The 15,433-nt window shown below is 44.1% G+C and overlaps 1 protein-coding gene across 9 annotated transcripts in view; it reads left to right on the forward strand.

Annotated features, from left to right (window-relative positions):
• The first annotated feature begins 4,442 nt into the window (after positions 1–4,442).
• Positions 4,443–15,433, forward strand: part of PITPNM2 (phosphatidylinositol transfer protein membrane associated 2) — a 398,693-nt gene continuing 387,702 nt past the window's right edge. For 7 of the 9 annotated variants that reach the window (XM_073676202.1, XM_073676201.1, XM_073676209.1 and 4 more), the window contains exon 1: positions 4,443–4,758. The gene's annotated coding sequence lies outside the window, so the exon portion shown is untranslated. The remainder of the gene's footprint in view (positions 4,759–15,433) is intronic. The other 2 variants (XM_073676210.1, XM_073676211.1) reach the window with 1 other exon arrangement.

The following is a 15,433-nucleotide window of genomic DNA, read 5'->3' on the forward strand; positions in this document are numbered from 1 at the left end:
CCTCAATCCCCCATTCCTGGTATGTGTGGCCCCCTAAATCCCCTAATCCCTGGTATGTGTGGCTTCCTCATCCCCCATTCCTGGTATGTGTGGCCTCCTCAATCCCCTATTCCTGGTATGTGTGGCTCAGCGCTCCTCCATCCCCGCTACTAAAGAGAATGAATATTCCGTCTTCTCCACGCCCATGGGAGTGGCCTCAAAGGGAATATTCATGTCCCTTTAGCAGCGGGCACACGTGGTAGTGTGCTCTGCTCCTCCACTGCCGCAACCCGCTCCTCTGCCGCCACAACCTCCTACTCACCTATCCTCTTCGTTCCCACGCTGCTCGGGGCCCCCACGGGCCCCCTCCGGCCACGGGCCTGGGCCCCATAGCAGTGGCTGTCTTACCTGTAAAGGCTGGATGCGGTCTTCTGTCTGGAGCCAGACTGCGCGTCACGCATGCGCAGTCTATGAAGGCTTCGGACAGAGATACGCTTCTGCCGTTATATTATAGATTTACCAGTGGGTAGGTCATTAGAGCGAGACGCAATTGTAGTGAACAAGAGGGTTTTGAGGAGGAAACTAAAACCATGTCAGCGAGACGAAAATCTAGGGGATATGAAAAATGGATGATCGATAGGGCTGTATCTATAGCTACATCTAAAGATAGAGAAAGCTTGTTGACACAATCAGAAAAACATAGTTCCAATAAGGCGAAATCGTCATTAACTTTCTCTATGCCATATAGTGATAATTTTTACAATATTAAACGAATTTTTCTCAAGAATTTACCCATATTATATCAGGATGACAAATTGTCTAATATATTGGAAGCAGGTTGTAGGGTGGTTTCAAGGAAAGGTCAGGATCTACGCAATATGTTGTCACCCAGCGTATTTTTGGATAATAAAGTACAAAGTCCCACCTGGCTGAAATATGTCGGTATGTATAAATGTGGTGAAAATAGATGCTGTATGTGCAAATATGTCGCTATGGGTTCAAGTTTCTCTGATTTACACACAGGTAGAAAATATGACATAGAGTCTTATATAAATTGTAACACCTCCCATGTTGTCTATATGGCAACTTGTGTCAGCTGTTCAAAATATTATATAGGCTGTACTATCAGAGCCCTTAAAGCAAGAATATCAGAACATATTACAGGAGCAAATCCAGCCTCAAAATCAATCAAGGTATCAGGTCTCTCCAAACATTTCAGGGAGGTGCATGCGGGCAATATAAGTACATTAAATATTAGAGGCATAGAGAGAGTACCACGTCCCCATCGTGGCGGTAATTGGGAAAAAATGCTCCATAACAAAGAAAAATTACAGTTATATGAAAAAGTTTGGGCACCCCTATTAATCTTAAGCTTAATGTTTTCTTAAAATTGGTGTTTTTGCAACAGCTATTTCAGTTGGATATATGTAATAACTGTTGGACACAGTAATGTTTCTGCCTTGAAATGAGGTTTATTGTACTAACAGAAAATGTGCAATCTGCATTCAAACAAAATTTGACAGGTGCATAAGTATGGACACCCTTATCATTTTCTTGTTGTAAATACTCCTACCTACTTTTTACTGACTTACTAAAGCACTTATTTTTGGTTTTGTAACCTCATTGAGCTTTGAACTTCATAGCCAGGTGTATGCAATCATGAGAAAAGCTACTTAAAGTGGCCACTTGCAAGTTGTTCTCCTGTGTGAATCTCCTCTGAAGAGTGGCATCATGGGCTCCTCAAAACAACTGTCAAATGATCTGAAAACAAAGATTATTCAACATAGTTGTTCAGGGGAAGGATACAAAAAGCTGTCTCAGCGATTTAACCTGTCAGTTTCCACTGTGAGGAACATAGTAAGGAAATGGAAGAACACAGGGACAGTTCTTGTTAAGGCCAGAAGTGGCAGGCCAAGAAAAACATCAGAAAGGCAGAGAAGAAGACTGGTGAGATCAGTCAAGGACAATCCTCAGACCACCTCCAGAGAGCTGCAGCATCAACTTGCTGCAGATGGTGTCACTGTGCATCGGTCAACTATACAATGCACTTTGCACAAGGAGAAGCTGTATGGGAGAGTGATGCGAAAGAAGCCGTTTCTGCAAGCACGCCACAGAGTCAGCTGAGGTATGCAAAAGCACATTTGGAGAAGCCAATTTCTTTTTGGAAGAAGGTCCTGTGGTCTGATGAAACCAAGATTGAGTTGTTTGGTCATACAAAAAGGTGTTATGCATGGCGGCAAAAAAACACAGCATTCCAAGAAAAACACTTGCTACCCACAGTAAAATTTGGTGGAGGTTCCATCATGCTTTGGGGCTGTGTGGCCAATGCCGGCACTGGGAATCTTGTTAAAGTTGAGGGACGCATGGATTCCACTCAGTATCAGCAGATTCTTGACAATAATGTTCAAGAATCAGTGATAAAGTTGAAGTTACGCAGGGGATGGATCTTTCAGCAAGACAATGATCCAAAACACCGCTCCAAATCTACTCAGGCATTTATGCAGAGGAACAATTACAATGTTCTGGAATGGCCATCCCAGTCCCCAGACCTGAATATCATTGAACATCTGTGGGATCATTTGAAGAGGGCTGTCCATGCTCGGCGACCATCAAACTTAACTGAACTGGAATTGTTTTGTAAAGAGGAATGGTCAAAAATACCTTCATCCAGGATCCAGGAACTCATTAAAAGCTACAGGAAGCGACTAGAGGCTGTTATTTTTGCAAAAGGAGGATCTACTAAATATTAATGTCACTTTTCTAGTGAGGTGCCCATACTTATGCACCTGTCAAACTTTGTTTGAATGCAGATTGCACATTTTCTGTTAGTACAATAAACCTCATTTCAAGGCAGAAACATTACTGTGTCCAACAGTTATTAAATATATCAAACTAAAATAGCTGTTGCAAAAACACCAATTTTTATAAAACATTAAGTTCAAGATTAATAGGGGTGCCCAAACTTTTTCATATAACTGTATGGATGTTGAAATTAAATGCACGGATACCGCAAGGTATGAATTATAGATCAGATCTAATGTTTTTTTATTGAATTATGCATATATGCTTGCACTTACAATATTATAGGCATTATCTGTTTCTGTGCATTTATATGGCAAAATTATATATATTTTTTTCTCCTAAGTTTATATCTGAATATTCTATGAGAATTCGTTAATATCCTAATTTGTATACTAATCTATCACACATGTTTAGGGGTGGTCACAGTTTTTATTATAAATGTGTTGTTTTTTAATTCACTAGTATACTGACGAATAAGGGGCTGTGTCCTCGAAACGCGTCCAGTTGTTCCCCTCCTAGGGACATGTTGTGATTTTTAATTTTGGAATAAAAGGATTTATCGCATGTGGCACCGGATTTTACCTTCTTTATATATCCTTGCAAGTGTATGCTGGACACTAATCCGTGAGCCTGGGATTCCTATATCAGGTGATATGAGCTAATTATCTTTTTTTAGTCTACATATACTATAATGCACCCCATAGTTCTCCAGCTCCATATAGTATAATGCAGACGCCATAGTCCTTCAGCTCCATATAGTATAATGCACCCCATACTCCTCCAGCTCCATATAGTACATATAGTATAATGCATACCCCACAGTTTTGCAGTAATATGGCCACCACGTACTCACTGATTTAAAAAAAAAAACAAAACTACTCACCTCTACCTCATTTTCCACCGCTCTGGTCTCCGCAGTGTGTTTCCTCAGCAGCTCTACTGCCCGGCACAGTGTGGCGCAATGAAGTGACATCATCGCGACCGCTGCATCACACGGAGAGGGGGAATGATGGGAGAGGAGCGTCAGCTGACGGCTCCCTATTACATCATTCTTCTCAACTATAGATGCTGCTACAGGTGAATGTGTGGTGTCAGGTGACGGGGGGCCCGGAGCCTGCCTGTGCTGGCACCAGGTCCCCCTTACTCATGGGTCCCATAGTGGATGTGCGGTCTGCCGCTATTAGCGGCACGCCACTGGCTAGAGGCCATTGGAGGAGTGGCGGACCATTTTTCCCCACCCTAACGCCAGCACTTACCTTTCTACCACCTCCCCCTCATCTGCAACCTGCCGCCCTAAGCACCAGATCTTCTTTCTAGTGGCAAATACGGGCCTGGGTCCACCCACTGGACTCATACATACAAACACGAGGGATTCCTCGGGAAAAAAAGCAAGTTATATTGAATCTTTTGCCACAAACCTAAATATCACCATACTGCTCAGCTTCTCCGCTATACCATCCTGCACACCGATTGGACTGCATGAACAACAGGAAAGACAGGTTCCCTTTAAGGTTCCTAAAACAAAAACCAAGCTACAAGTCTTGCTATTAGGTTGAGCGCATAGCAAACCTCTCTGCAGTTCCCACCATTGGCCAGCAGGTGGCTCTGTAACCTAACCCTGCTCCGTGGCCGCACACCCCTCCCCAGCCTCAGTGAGGGAATGTGATGCAGCTCCGTGTCAGCACAGTGGGCCAGGCTTTCTATTCATACCGAAGCTGTCAAACCAGTCCCCCGTGTCCGAATAAACCGCGCTTCCTCTCCCAAAACACGGCTGCGGGGGTTCGGTATCCCGGGCATAACCATTGCCTTACAATGCGAGCGTGCCCCGGCAGGAAGGAGCGTCTAATGGTGGAGGCCGGTTGTGCTTAGCCGGTGCTTCGGGATGGGGTGCACGGATTTCCCGGGGGTGTTCTCGCCGTGTGTGCACTGAGAGACCTGCACGGTGTAGGCCTGTGTGTGAGCGGATACATCCCCGAGGTAGGTGCATCCCTCCTGTGCTGTGCCTCCTGTGCTGTCCCTCCTGTGCTGTCCCTCCTGTGCTGTGCCTCCTGTGCTGTGCCTCCGGTGCTGTCCCTCCGGTGCTGTCCCTCCGGTGCTGTCCCTCCTGTGCTGTCCCTCCTGTGCTGTGCCTCCTGTGCTGTGCCTCCTGTGCTGTGCCTCCTGTGCTGTCCCTCCTGTGCTGTCCCTCCTGTGCTGTGCCTCCTGTGCTGTCCCTCCTGTGCTGTCCCTCCGGTGCTGTCCCTCCGGTGCTGTCCCTCCGGTGCTGTGCCTCCTGTGCTGTGCCTCCTGTGCTGTGCCTCCTGTGCTGTCCCTCCTGTGCTGTCCCTCCTGTGCTGTCCCTCCTGTGCTGTGCCTCCTGTGCTGTGCCTCCTGTGCTGTCCCTCCGGTGCTGTCCCTCCTGTGCTGTCCCTCCTGTGCTGTGCCTCCTGTGCTGTGCCTCCTGTGCTGTGCCTCCTGTGCTGTCCCTCCTGTGCTGTCCCTCCTGTGCTGTCCCTCCTGTGCTGTCCCTCCTGTGCTGTGCCTCCTGTGCTGTCCCTCCTGTGCTGTCCCTCCTGTGCTGTCCCTCCTGTGCTGTGCCTCCTGTGCTGTCCCTCCTGTGCTGTCCCTCCTGTGCTGTCCCTCCTGTGCTGTCCCTCCTGTGCTGTCCCTCCTGTGCTGTGCCTCCTGTGCTGTCCCTCCTGTGCTGTCCCTCCTGTGCTGTCCCTCCTGTGCTGTGCCTCCGGTGCTGTGCCTCCTGTACGTCTGCTCCGGTCTCCTCATCCTATGTAAACATGGTGCGGCATGGATGACAGGAGAGCAGGGCTGGCATCGCATCCCCTGCTGCTGCCATTATCTGGCCAGGATGCCATGATATCTGTGCCCTGGCTTCTGTACCTAGCATGTAATCTAATGCAAACATGCATCACTGCATAGATCCATGGTGCCATCCACCCAGTAATGGCAGTAATGTATGGCATCCCCATTGTGGCTCGGATTTCTGTGGATTAGGCTAATGCACTGAGGTGCCCAGACTTATCTTACATGACACGGCTGCGAGTCCTCAGTAGAATATTATATTTTGTGGATTTTTTTTCCGCCTGATGTCTAAGATACAGCCATCTGGAGACGTAGTGCAATGCTTTCTTCTCCATAGCGCCAACACATTCGTCTCTGCTGTGCATAGAATATTGATGTTATATAAGTGACAATTTCCATTCTGCAGTTGGGGATTAATAATCCTCCCTGTCCGCTATGCAATAGCGTTCATTACATAGGTATTTATTGCTCCATGTTGTTGCCAGGCAGTAAGTCACTAAACTCTCCAGATTTCTATGTTCTAGTTTTCCTTATATGGTTAAAACATGTTCTTAAATTTAAAGCACAAATGGAAGTAAATGAGAGAGTCTGCGGGAATAGTGACCCATGAGAGAGTCTGCGGGAATAGTGACCCATGAGAGAGTCTGCGGGAATAGTGACCCATGAGAGAGCCTGCGGGAATAGTGACCCATGAGAGAGCCTGCGGGAATAGTGACCCATGAGAGAGCCTGCGGGAATAGTGACCCATGAGAGAGCCTGCGGGAATAGTGACCCATGAGAGAGCCTGCGGGAATAGTGACCCATGAGAGAGCCTGCGGGAATAGTGACCCATGAGAGAGCCTGCGGGAATAGTGACCCATGAGAGAGCCTGCGGGAATAGTGACCCATGAGAGAGCCTGCGGGAATAGTGACCCATGAGAGAGCCTGCGGGAATAGTGACCCATGAGAGAGCCTGCGGGAATAGTGACCCATGAGAGAGCCTGCGGGATAGTGACCCATGAGAGAGCCTGTGGGAATAGTGACCCATGAGAGAGCCTGTGGGAATAGTGACCCATGAGAGAGCCTGTGGGAATAGTGACCCATGAGAGAGCCTGTGGGAATAGTGACCCATGAGAGAGCCTGTGGGAATAGTGACCCATGAGAGAGCCTGTGGGAATAGTGACCCATGAGAGAGCCTGCGGGAATAGTGACCCATGAGAGAGCCTGCGGGAATAGTGACCCATGAGAGAGCCTGCGGGAATAGTGACCCATGAGAGAGCCTGCGGGAATAGTGACCCATGAGAGAGCCTGCGGGAATAGTGACCCATGAGAGAGCCTGCGGGAATAGTGACCCATGAGAGAGCCTGCGGGAATAGTGACCCATGAGAGAGCCTGCGGGAATAGTGACCCATGAGAGAGCCTGCGGGAATAGTGACCCATGAGAGAGCCTGTGGGAATAGTGACCCATGAGAGAGCCTGCGGGAATAGTGACCCATGAGAGAGCCTGCGGGAATAGTGACCCATGAGAGAGCCTGCGGGAATAGTGACCCATGAGAGAGCCTGCGGGAATAGTGACCCATGAGAGAGCCTGCGGGAATAATGACCTGAATTCCCATCCCAGCTATAAGCAGAATGTTTTTCGTTCTGGAATTCTTCTCGGATCCTATGACGTCTGTGGAGCATGATGACAAATGGCTGATTAGAATGTATTTAGGAATTTTACCTCTTAAGTTTAGTGGTTGGTTGGCATGAATACAGTAAGAAGCGCTATAGACATATTGATGGATCTAAGTTTGTGGTCATGAATGTGTCATAATTCATATGCAGATCTCGCACCTTAAATCCTCACCGAATCTGTCTGAAGTCCTCAGCTAATGCAAATGAAATGGTGAATTTTACATCCCTTCGACATGCAGTGGAATAATTATCATGAAATAATTTTGAAAACAATTCCTATTTGCTAAATGGATTCTGCTTGTCTGTTTTCCATATTATGAGCCATGAAATGTAATGGCAGATTTTTGAGGTTGTTGCTTGTGAAGATATTTCATATTGTTAGGCCTCATTTAGACATCCAAATTTTTTCCGGGAAAATCAGACTGATTATACTGATCAGTGTGTGGTACAAGTGTCATCCGATTTTTCTCGTATGTGGAGAAATTTTTAAAAAATTATTCACCGCCTTCTTCATTCTGACAGTCCCTGAAAATTGGATCGCACTTGGATGTCATCTGAGTGCAGTCCGATTTTTTTTTTTCACAGACCCATTGACTTACATTGCTGATTTTGATCCAACCCTCGGATCAAAATTGGACATGTTATCAACAACATTTTCAGCGGACCACTCAGTCCGAGGAAAAAATCAGACATGTGACTTACTCCACAGCAGGCTATCACAGGTATGAGTGCTATCCGCGAAAAACAATTGGACGTGTGAATGAGCCCTTACTATTCGAAAGATAAAGTGCCTTTAAACATGAGGCCTGTTAAGACTATAAGGTAGAAGCTTGTTTTCTTATGTTGCCACATCATCAACTATTAACATTTTTAGATAGCAATTGGCTTGAATTTATTGTTGTTTTTTTTTATTAGATAAGCAGAGACTTGTCCTGTTGGCTTCTCAGAAGTTTCTAAACTAACAGTACAGAGCATATGCTCCTATCTAATGATCTGGATGCAGCAGAATCGTTGATAGACGTTTGGTGTCCTTCCAGCAAACTTCACAGTGTGTTATTGCTGTGTTGAGGGTCATAAGGATGTATCCACGTTTATTCAGCTGAACGCAATATCCTCCAGGGAAAAATGGAGACTTGCTTAAAATAAAGTTCTGCCATATATTGAACCAAAAAGATGGAGTATGTCGCATGTGCCCACTTATTTTTTTTTTCCGTACATCTTTTTTTACATTATTGAAAATTGTCTAGTACAAGAGGAGTAATTAAAAGTTGTTAGTGTCAGCTAAGCCAGCTAAAGTGCCTAAAATACATAGCAAATTAACCATTCTGATGAATTTGGTGCAAATTCCACTAATGTCTTAAGCTATGTTCACCTGTGCATTGGGGCTTCCGTATGTAATAAAAGCCATACAGTAGTGTCTGATCAGGGATATGACAGATCTCACAAGGGCCCAGTGGACTCCATTTACAGTACGTACTTTGGGGTCCATTGGGGTGTCCGTCCTTATATAGAATAGGTGTATATACAGCACCTCTCCTATTAAAATTGATGCAATTTGCTACATAAAAGTAACCAGAACCCACCAAATTTTATGAGCCTGTAATATGATTTACATATCTGTCTAGTTGGAAAATGCTGTGACATTGGTTCTTGGCACTTCTCATACCAGGCTGTGCTCACATTTTTGGGTGACGTTAGAATTTTACTGTTCATTACCTGGAAAGAGTTTTCCCAATTTTTTCCCAATAAATGCAGATCCTGCAAATAGGTTTTTGTTTTGTTATCCATCTCAAAATGTGCAATCAGCCATAACTTATAAATATATATCTTTAAAATGTATTTCAAAAATGAGTTATCTTAAAAGTCATTTCAGCCAGAATGATTCTTAATTTTGTCTTACTTGGAAGCAATTGTAAACAACTAATTTAGCATGAAAAGGATTTGAGGCATTGTCATGTGTCACAGATGATGGTAGTTTCCACACTCTCTGACTCCTACCTATAAGTGTTCTTACTATTTCAGATCTAATCTATAGGCTCTTCCAGAAAATATAGACCTCTCCATAGGAGCTTCATTCAGTAACCTGGTGATAGAAAAAAATGCTTAGAAATTAATGGAAGTCAAGAAACCAGCTGCTTTTCCATTCTAGGTTTGGTTAGTCTTAACTAAGTCTGGCAGATGAGCAAACTCCAGTCTCTGACATTGATCTGGAATGGTGATGGAGTGAGAAGGAAATCTGCTTTTATCTATTCCTCATGTTAGCATGTATTTGTGCAGCAGATGGGTGAGCTCACTTTTATAAAAGGCTTGTTTCTTGTGATCATATAATTAAAAATTGTATACATGTATATTTGTTCCCATTGATTAATTACTGATAACTTAGCAAAGTAGTTCTTATGTTTACTCATATTCATTTAAGAATACTTATGCCCTTGGGAATTACATGTATAATTAATTCTTGCATGAGTGAAAGGGAGCAGTGATTCTTCACTTGCTATTTAAAACATTTCCATGTAACCCAACCCTGGTCTAGCCAGCCTCCATTTACAACACTGAGGTTTTTGCAGTACTACTACTAAGAGCTAGTGTTTACATGGATCATAAATATAACAATAGAAACAAATCTTCATATCTGAACACATCAGATCAAAATACTGAAGCATCATTGTAACAGTCTAGTTCAATTAATTGGTGGGTATTTATATTGATAAGTCGGGAATTAATAGAACCAGGAGTCTGAATGAAGTAGAACACTGCCATCTTTCCAGCACTAGGTTGCCTAGAAGCAAGAGCAGAATGAAATAAGAGGAGACATTTAAAGGGGTTGTCCAGCAACCTGAATGCTGTATATCAGTAATACCTTATCAATCTTGTGCCAATGTTTTTAAGTTCTTTTGTAAACCATCGGTGAAAAAAAGAAATGTGGCTTGTCAATATTTACTTTTTTTGTTGCGATTGGTATTAAAAAGAAGTTCAGATGATTACTAATTAAGTGAAACAATGTGTAATATGTCTCATATTATGAAGAGAGGATGCATTGGAGTTAAAAAGGAACAAAGAAGAGCTACAAAACTGATAAGGGGCTTGGAGACGGTTATGTGGAAAGATTATAATTAAATATAGTCTTGAGAAGAGACGACTAAGGGGGGGGGTGCATGATTAAAGAAGCATTCCCATCACTGTTTTTAGCCTCTTAATATATTACAATCATCATATTATATTGTACTGTGTACTTACAACTTCCCATTTTGCCTTTCTACCCAGCTAATTCTTCTCTTTTATCTGTACTATGTAGAAACAGGAGGTCTCTTTTCCCTGCAAAAATCATTTCTCTCTTCAACTCCTTCCTCTGCAAGAGACTTTTGCAGTGAGTTATGAGTCATGTTGGGAAAATTGACCTCCTGTTTCGACATAGAGCATAGAAGGATTCGGCTAATCAGTTATTAATCACGTGATGTCATAAACCTAATGGAAAAGAGAAGAATTAGATGGGTAGAAAGGCAAAATGAGCAATTGTAAGTACACAGTGCTATATAATATGATGGCTGCAATATATTAAGATGATAAAAATTTTAATGGGAGTGCTTCTTTAAGTTGTACAAGTACATAAATGGCCCATATGAATAATATGGTCAAAACCTGTTTCATGGAAAAAAAAAAACCCTCAAAAGACAAGCAATGTCTCCCTCTGTCAGGAAGAAAGTAAAGTTCAATCTCCAGAGGAGACAAGTCTTTTCTTGCCGTAAGAACTATTACTCTGTGGACTAGTTTACCTCAAGGGCTGATCACAGCTGGAACCATTGATAGTTTTAAACAAGGTTGAGATGCTTTCTTAGAAGAAAATAATATAAATAATGTAAATGTGTAAAGTTCTTTTCTGAATGTTTGGTTCAGTGAATCGAAAATTGGGATCAAGATGGAAAGATTAACTCTTTTAGGGGTGATTGAATCATGTATTGTTTGTGCATGTACCCTTTCCCTTCGTCCTTTCCCATCTGGGTGAACTTGATGGACAGTTCTTTTTTTAACCGTATTAGCTATGTAAAATCTTGACATGCCTTCTTATTCCATTACTTTAGCTTTAACCTACATTTCAAAGTATTGGGCGCTGTGGGTTTGTGCTTCATATAGGCATTTGGATATTTTTTTAATCTTCAAATACTTATCAGAAAACATTTGGGTTATATATTTTAGTATATTTGTGTCTGTTAACCTCCCAAAAGCAAATAAGCTGTGTGAAAGCAACATTGCTTAGCAGAACACACTGCATGTTAAAAAGTGCAGAAGCTAGACTCTTGCCTATGCAATGTCGAGCTTCACTGAAAGAAAAAAAAAAAAGGCTGACGTGAATAACGGCAGAAGGAAGGATGCACTTTTATAGTGGAGCTGTACAATTGCACAGCTACAGTCTTTTGTATGAATGTAAGTGATATAGGGTGGATGCATGTATGTGTGAATGTGGTATTAATATGGCAAGATGCTGTCTTAGAAGAGACACACTGTGACGGAATAAGGGCCTTTTCTCATTATCCTTGTATATATTTAGTGTGTGTGTGGCTGGAGAGTTCCCAACATACAAACTAAACCTTTCCATAGTATCACATGTAAAGCGCCATGGAATAAATGGCGCTATAATAATAATAGTTCTCCATTCATCAGACTGAGGCCAAAGAGATTGAACTTGATGGGCATTTTTTTTTTCAACAGTGTTAACTATGTAAAATTTTGACATGCACACTTATTCCGTTACTTTAGATTTCTGAATTCCAGTAGAAAAAAATTGTGGCATTGTGATGTATGCATTGCATTCAGTTATAGGCAATCTTTAAAGATTCAATGAGCTTTTCATGACCTATCCATTAAAGATGTCATTATAGACTATGTATGATGGATGCTTATGACAGTTGGCTAATCGTGGCATCTGCCACCCCTGGGTTGTAGTGGCAACTGTTCGACAGATACATCATGGAAAACACGTCACGTTTGTTAAATAGAACATGTAAAAGCAAACAGTACACTCACAGCATTTTCACCCAAAAGTGCACATAAATATCATTAAAGTACATAGCTTTTAAAGGATAATCCACAAGCGACCAGGTTCTGGAGAGTGGATATAGCTTGACACCCATGCAAACTGCAATATTTTGTGGCCTCACCCCTTCTTCAGGCACAAAAAAGGTAATTATGCTGAAACTATACTACCCTCGCGCTTGTTTTCTAATGTTGTTAGAAGCGATGATGTTACAGTATTTCAACTTATAGTCTTATTCTCCTTCCAACCTGCATTAGACCTATTTGCTGCACTGGGTTAGCATTAGCTTTCTGTGATTAAACAGAATTTAGTTGATCTACAGAACATGGAACAAAATGTAACAGGGAAAATTAAAGTCGCTTAGTCATATAGCAAACGCATAAAATGATCTTTGAGGAAAATGTCACACATCATCACATAATGACACTTACTTGTAATGATTGATGCAGATATACCTGAAAATGTCACAGACGTTTTTTACACATATCTTGCACAATGACTAATTTGACTTAACTTTTTATTGCAAGTATCAGCATACAACTACATATTAAGTTCAAAGGGTTTTCCAACCAGTATGTTTGAGATACATTATCACTTTTTCATTAGTAGTGTCCGAGAAATCTGCTCCTTTCTCTGCTTATGAGTCCCAGGTTCTCCTCTCCCGCCTCTCTGCTTATGAGCTCCTGGTTCTCCTCTCCCGCCTCCCCCATGTAGCATCTGCGTCTCTGCCTCCTGCCGGGCAGAGACGCTGTTCCCCTCACCGCCGCGGCCCAGGTCCGGCGTCTTCCGGCTCCCGTCCTGCAGCTACTGTGGCGCGCGCAGCTTCCCGGGCTCTGTGCTTAGGGCGCGCGCGCTCCCTCCCTCTTAAAGGGGCCGCGCGTTCCGTCCTAAAAAGTCCCCGGCCAATGGCCGGAGGGCTTCCCCTGTTTAAAGCACCTCCTCCAATATGGAGGTGCCTGTGCAAGGTTGTTGTTCAGTGTGCTAACACTTGCTTCAGCCCTCAGGTCCCGGTGCCTGTCAGTCCTGTCTGCCTGTCAGTCCTGCCCGCCAGTCTGCCTGTCAGTTACCTGCCGTGCTCACCAGCCTGCTAACCTGGAAGCACCTGCCTGTTACCTGTTGTGCCCGCCAGCTTGCTAACCTGGAAGCACCTGTCTGTTACCTGTTGTGCCCGCCTGCCTACCTGGAGCACCTGCCTGTTCCCTGTCGTGCCCACCAGCCTGCTTACCTGGAAGCACCTGCCTGTTACCTGTTGTGCCCGCCAGCTTGCTAACCTGGAAGCACCTGTCTGTTACCTGTTGTGCCCTCCTGCCTGCCTACCTGGAGCACCTTCCTGTTATCTGTCGTGCTCGCTAGATTGTCTACCCAGACCACCCGTCAGCTTTCCTGCCGTGCTCATCCGCTGTACCGGTCAGTTCCTGCCATATGACCCGTGGGAGTCACCTGCTCTCACATAAGGTCGGTCCCAGAGTGGCACCTGGTCCCCCTGCTCGGCTCCTCCCTGGTTCACGGAGTCGATTGAGCCACCGTGCGACTTTGGGCAGGCTGAGTAGGTACTTAGTCATGCCCCTCTGGTCCCTCCTTGCACCGAAGCACAGAGGTTCCACCACCCGGACCCGTAACGCCCCACTGTGCTCAACAGTCACTCTATAAATTGCTAAAATCCATCTTTATCAAAGCAAGATAACCTGCCAAATCACTAAGGGATCAGATAACAGATGTGCATGGGAGACACCTTAACAGCTCTCTGCCCTCTAGAGAGACCACTGAAAACTGGAGATACAGTCCACAACGGTTAAAATTGGTGTAAAATGCAAGAAATAATTATATGACAGCCACAAATTGTGTTACTCCTAATGTAGATGCACACGGCAGCTTATTGTGAAACATTACCTGTAATGAAAAGTATGGTTTAAGTAATAAAGCTGTTTCACAGTTTTTACCTGCAGCTGTTATTTTCTCCTCACCCATGAGAGTACCCCCCCCCCACCATCACTGAACAGGAAGCCAAAAGCACAAAATAAAAAGGCAACTCCCATCAATCTTCAATGTAGTGTCCTGTCCTCTGGATGTAGGAGCCTTGAGCACACAGCTGGAGCAGCGGTGGATCATAGAACACCATAGCTGTTCTATAGCAACTTCTAGTAAGAATGGCAGTGAGTACAGGGGTCCATTATGAAGCTGAAATTCTGCGTGTTATGTGTTGGGCCGGCTGCCTCATGTCTTGTCTGTTGGGCCGGCCACCTCAGGTATGGCCTCATGTCTCATGTTTGCCATGCCACCTCATGTCTGGTGTTAGGTCTGCCACTTCAAGTCTGGCCTTATGTCCCGTTTGGCATTCCACCTCATGTCTCATGTTTGGCCTACTTGAAAGTTTTCCGGCTACTTCGTAGATGTTGAATAGCCTGCCACTTCAGGTTTAGGGTTTTCTTCGACTGTCTCTGCCTCACAGCGTGCCTTTGGTTGAGTATGACTTTCAGTGGTATATACCACTTTGGGGGCTGTGGCTTTTGCTTGGTTATCCAACCGACTTGGGGCTTGTAGGTCTGTTTTCACTACTGTCTCAAAGCTTCACTACTAGTGATGAGCGAGCATGCTCGTTTAACCCTTTCGCCGAGCACGCTCGGGTGCTTTCCGAGTATCTTCGGGGTGCTCGTTTATTAAGTTCGAGTCCCTGTCTGCATGATTTATGGCTGTTAGTCAACCTCAACACATGTAGAGATTGCTTGTTTGTTAGACAGCCTCAACACATGTGAGGATTCCCTAACAGTCAAAAATCATGCAGACGCAGGGACTCAAACTTAATATACGAACAAGGTGAAGATACTGGGAAAACACCTGAGCGTGCTCGGTGAAAGGGTTAAATGAGCACGCTCGCTCATCAATATTCACTACCCTTTACTAGCAATGGCTTCCGGATGATACCGTCAGTCTGTGGTGATTCTATTAAACAATAAGGAGGGGCCTTAATAAAATACAGTTCTGAGGATAGGTGGTGAGTGCAATAGATTTCCAGTCAATCCCTTATACTTTGATAGCAGATTGAACTGGTCTGCATTTAAAGGAAATCTGCCAGCAGGTTTTTGCTATGTAATCTGAAGAGAGCATGAGGTAGGAATTTCAGTGATGACTCTTATCAAGCTCAGAGGTTTTGTTTGTTTACAATGATTG

Source organism: Phyllobates terribilis, unplaced genomic scaffold (assembly GCF_046119375.1).
Source record: "Phyllobates terribilis strain yellow unplaced genomic scaffold, ASM4611937v1 Scaffold_1__5_contigs__length_1240528914, whole genome shotgun sequence".
In the NCBI taxonomy this organism is placed as follows: Eukaryota; Metazoa; Chordata; class Amphibia; order Anura; family Dendrobatidae; genus Phyllobates; species Phyllobates terribilis.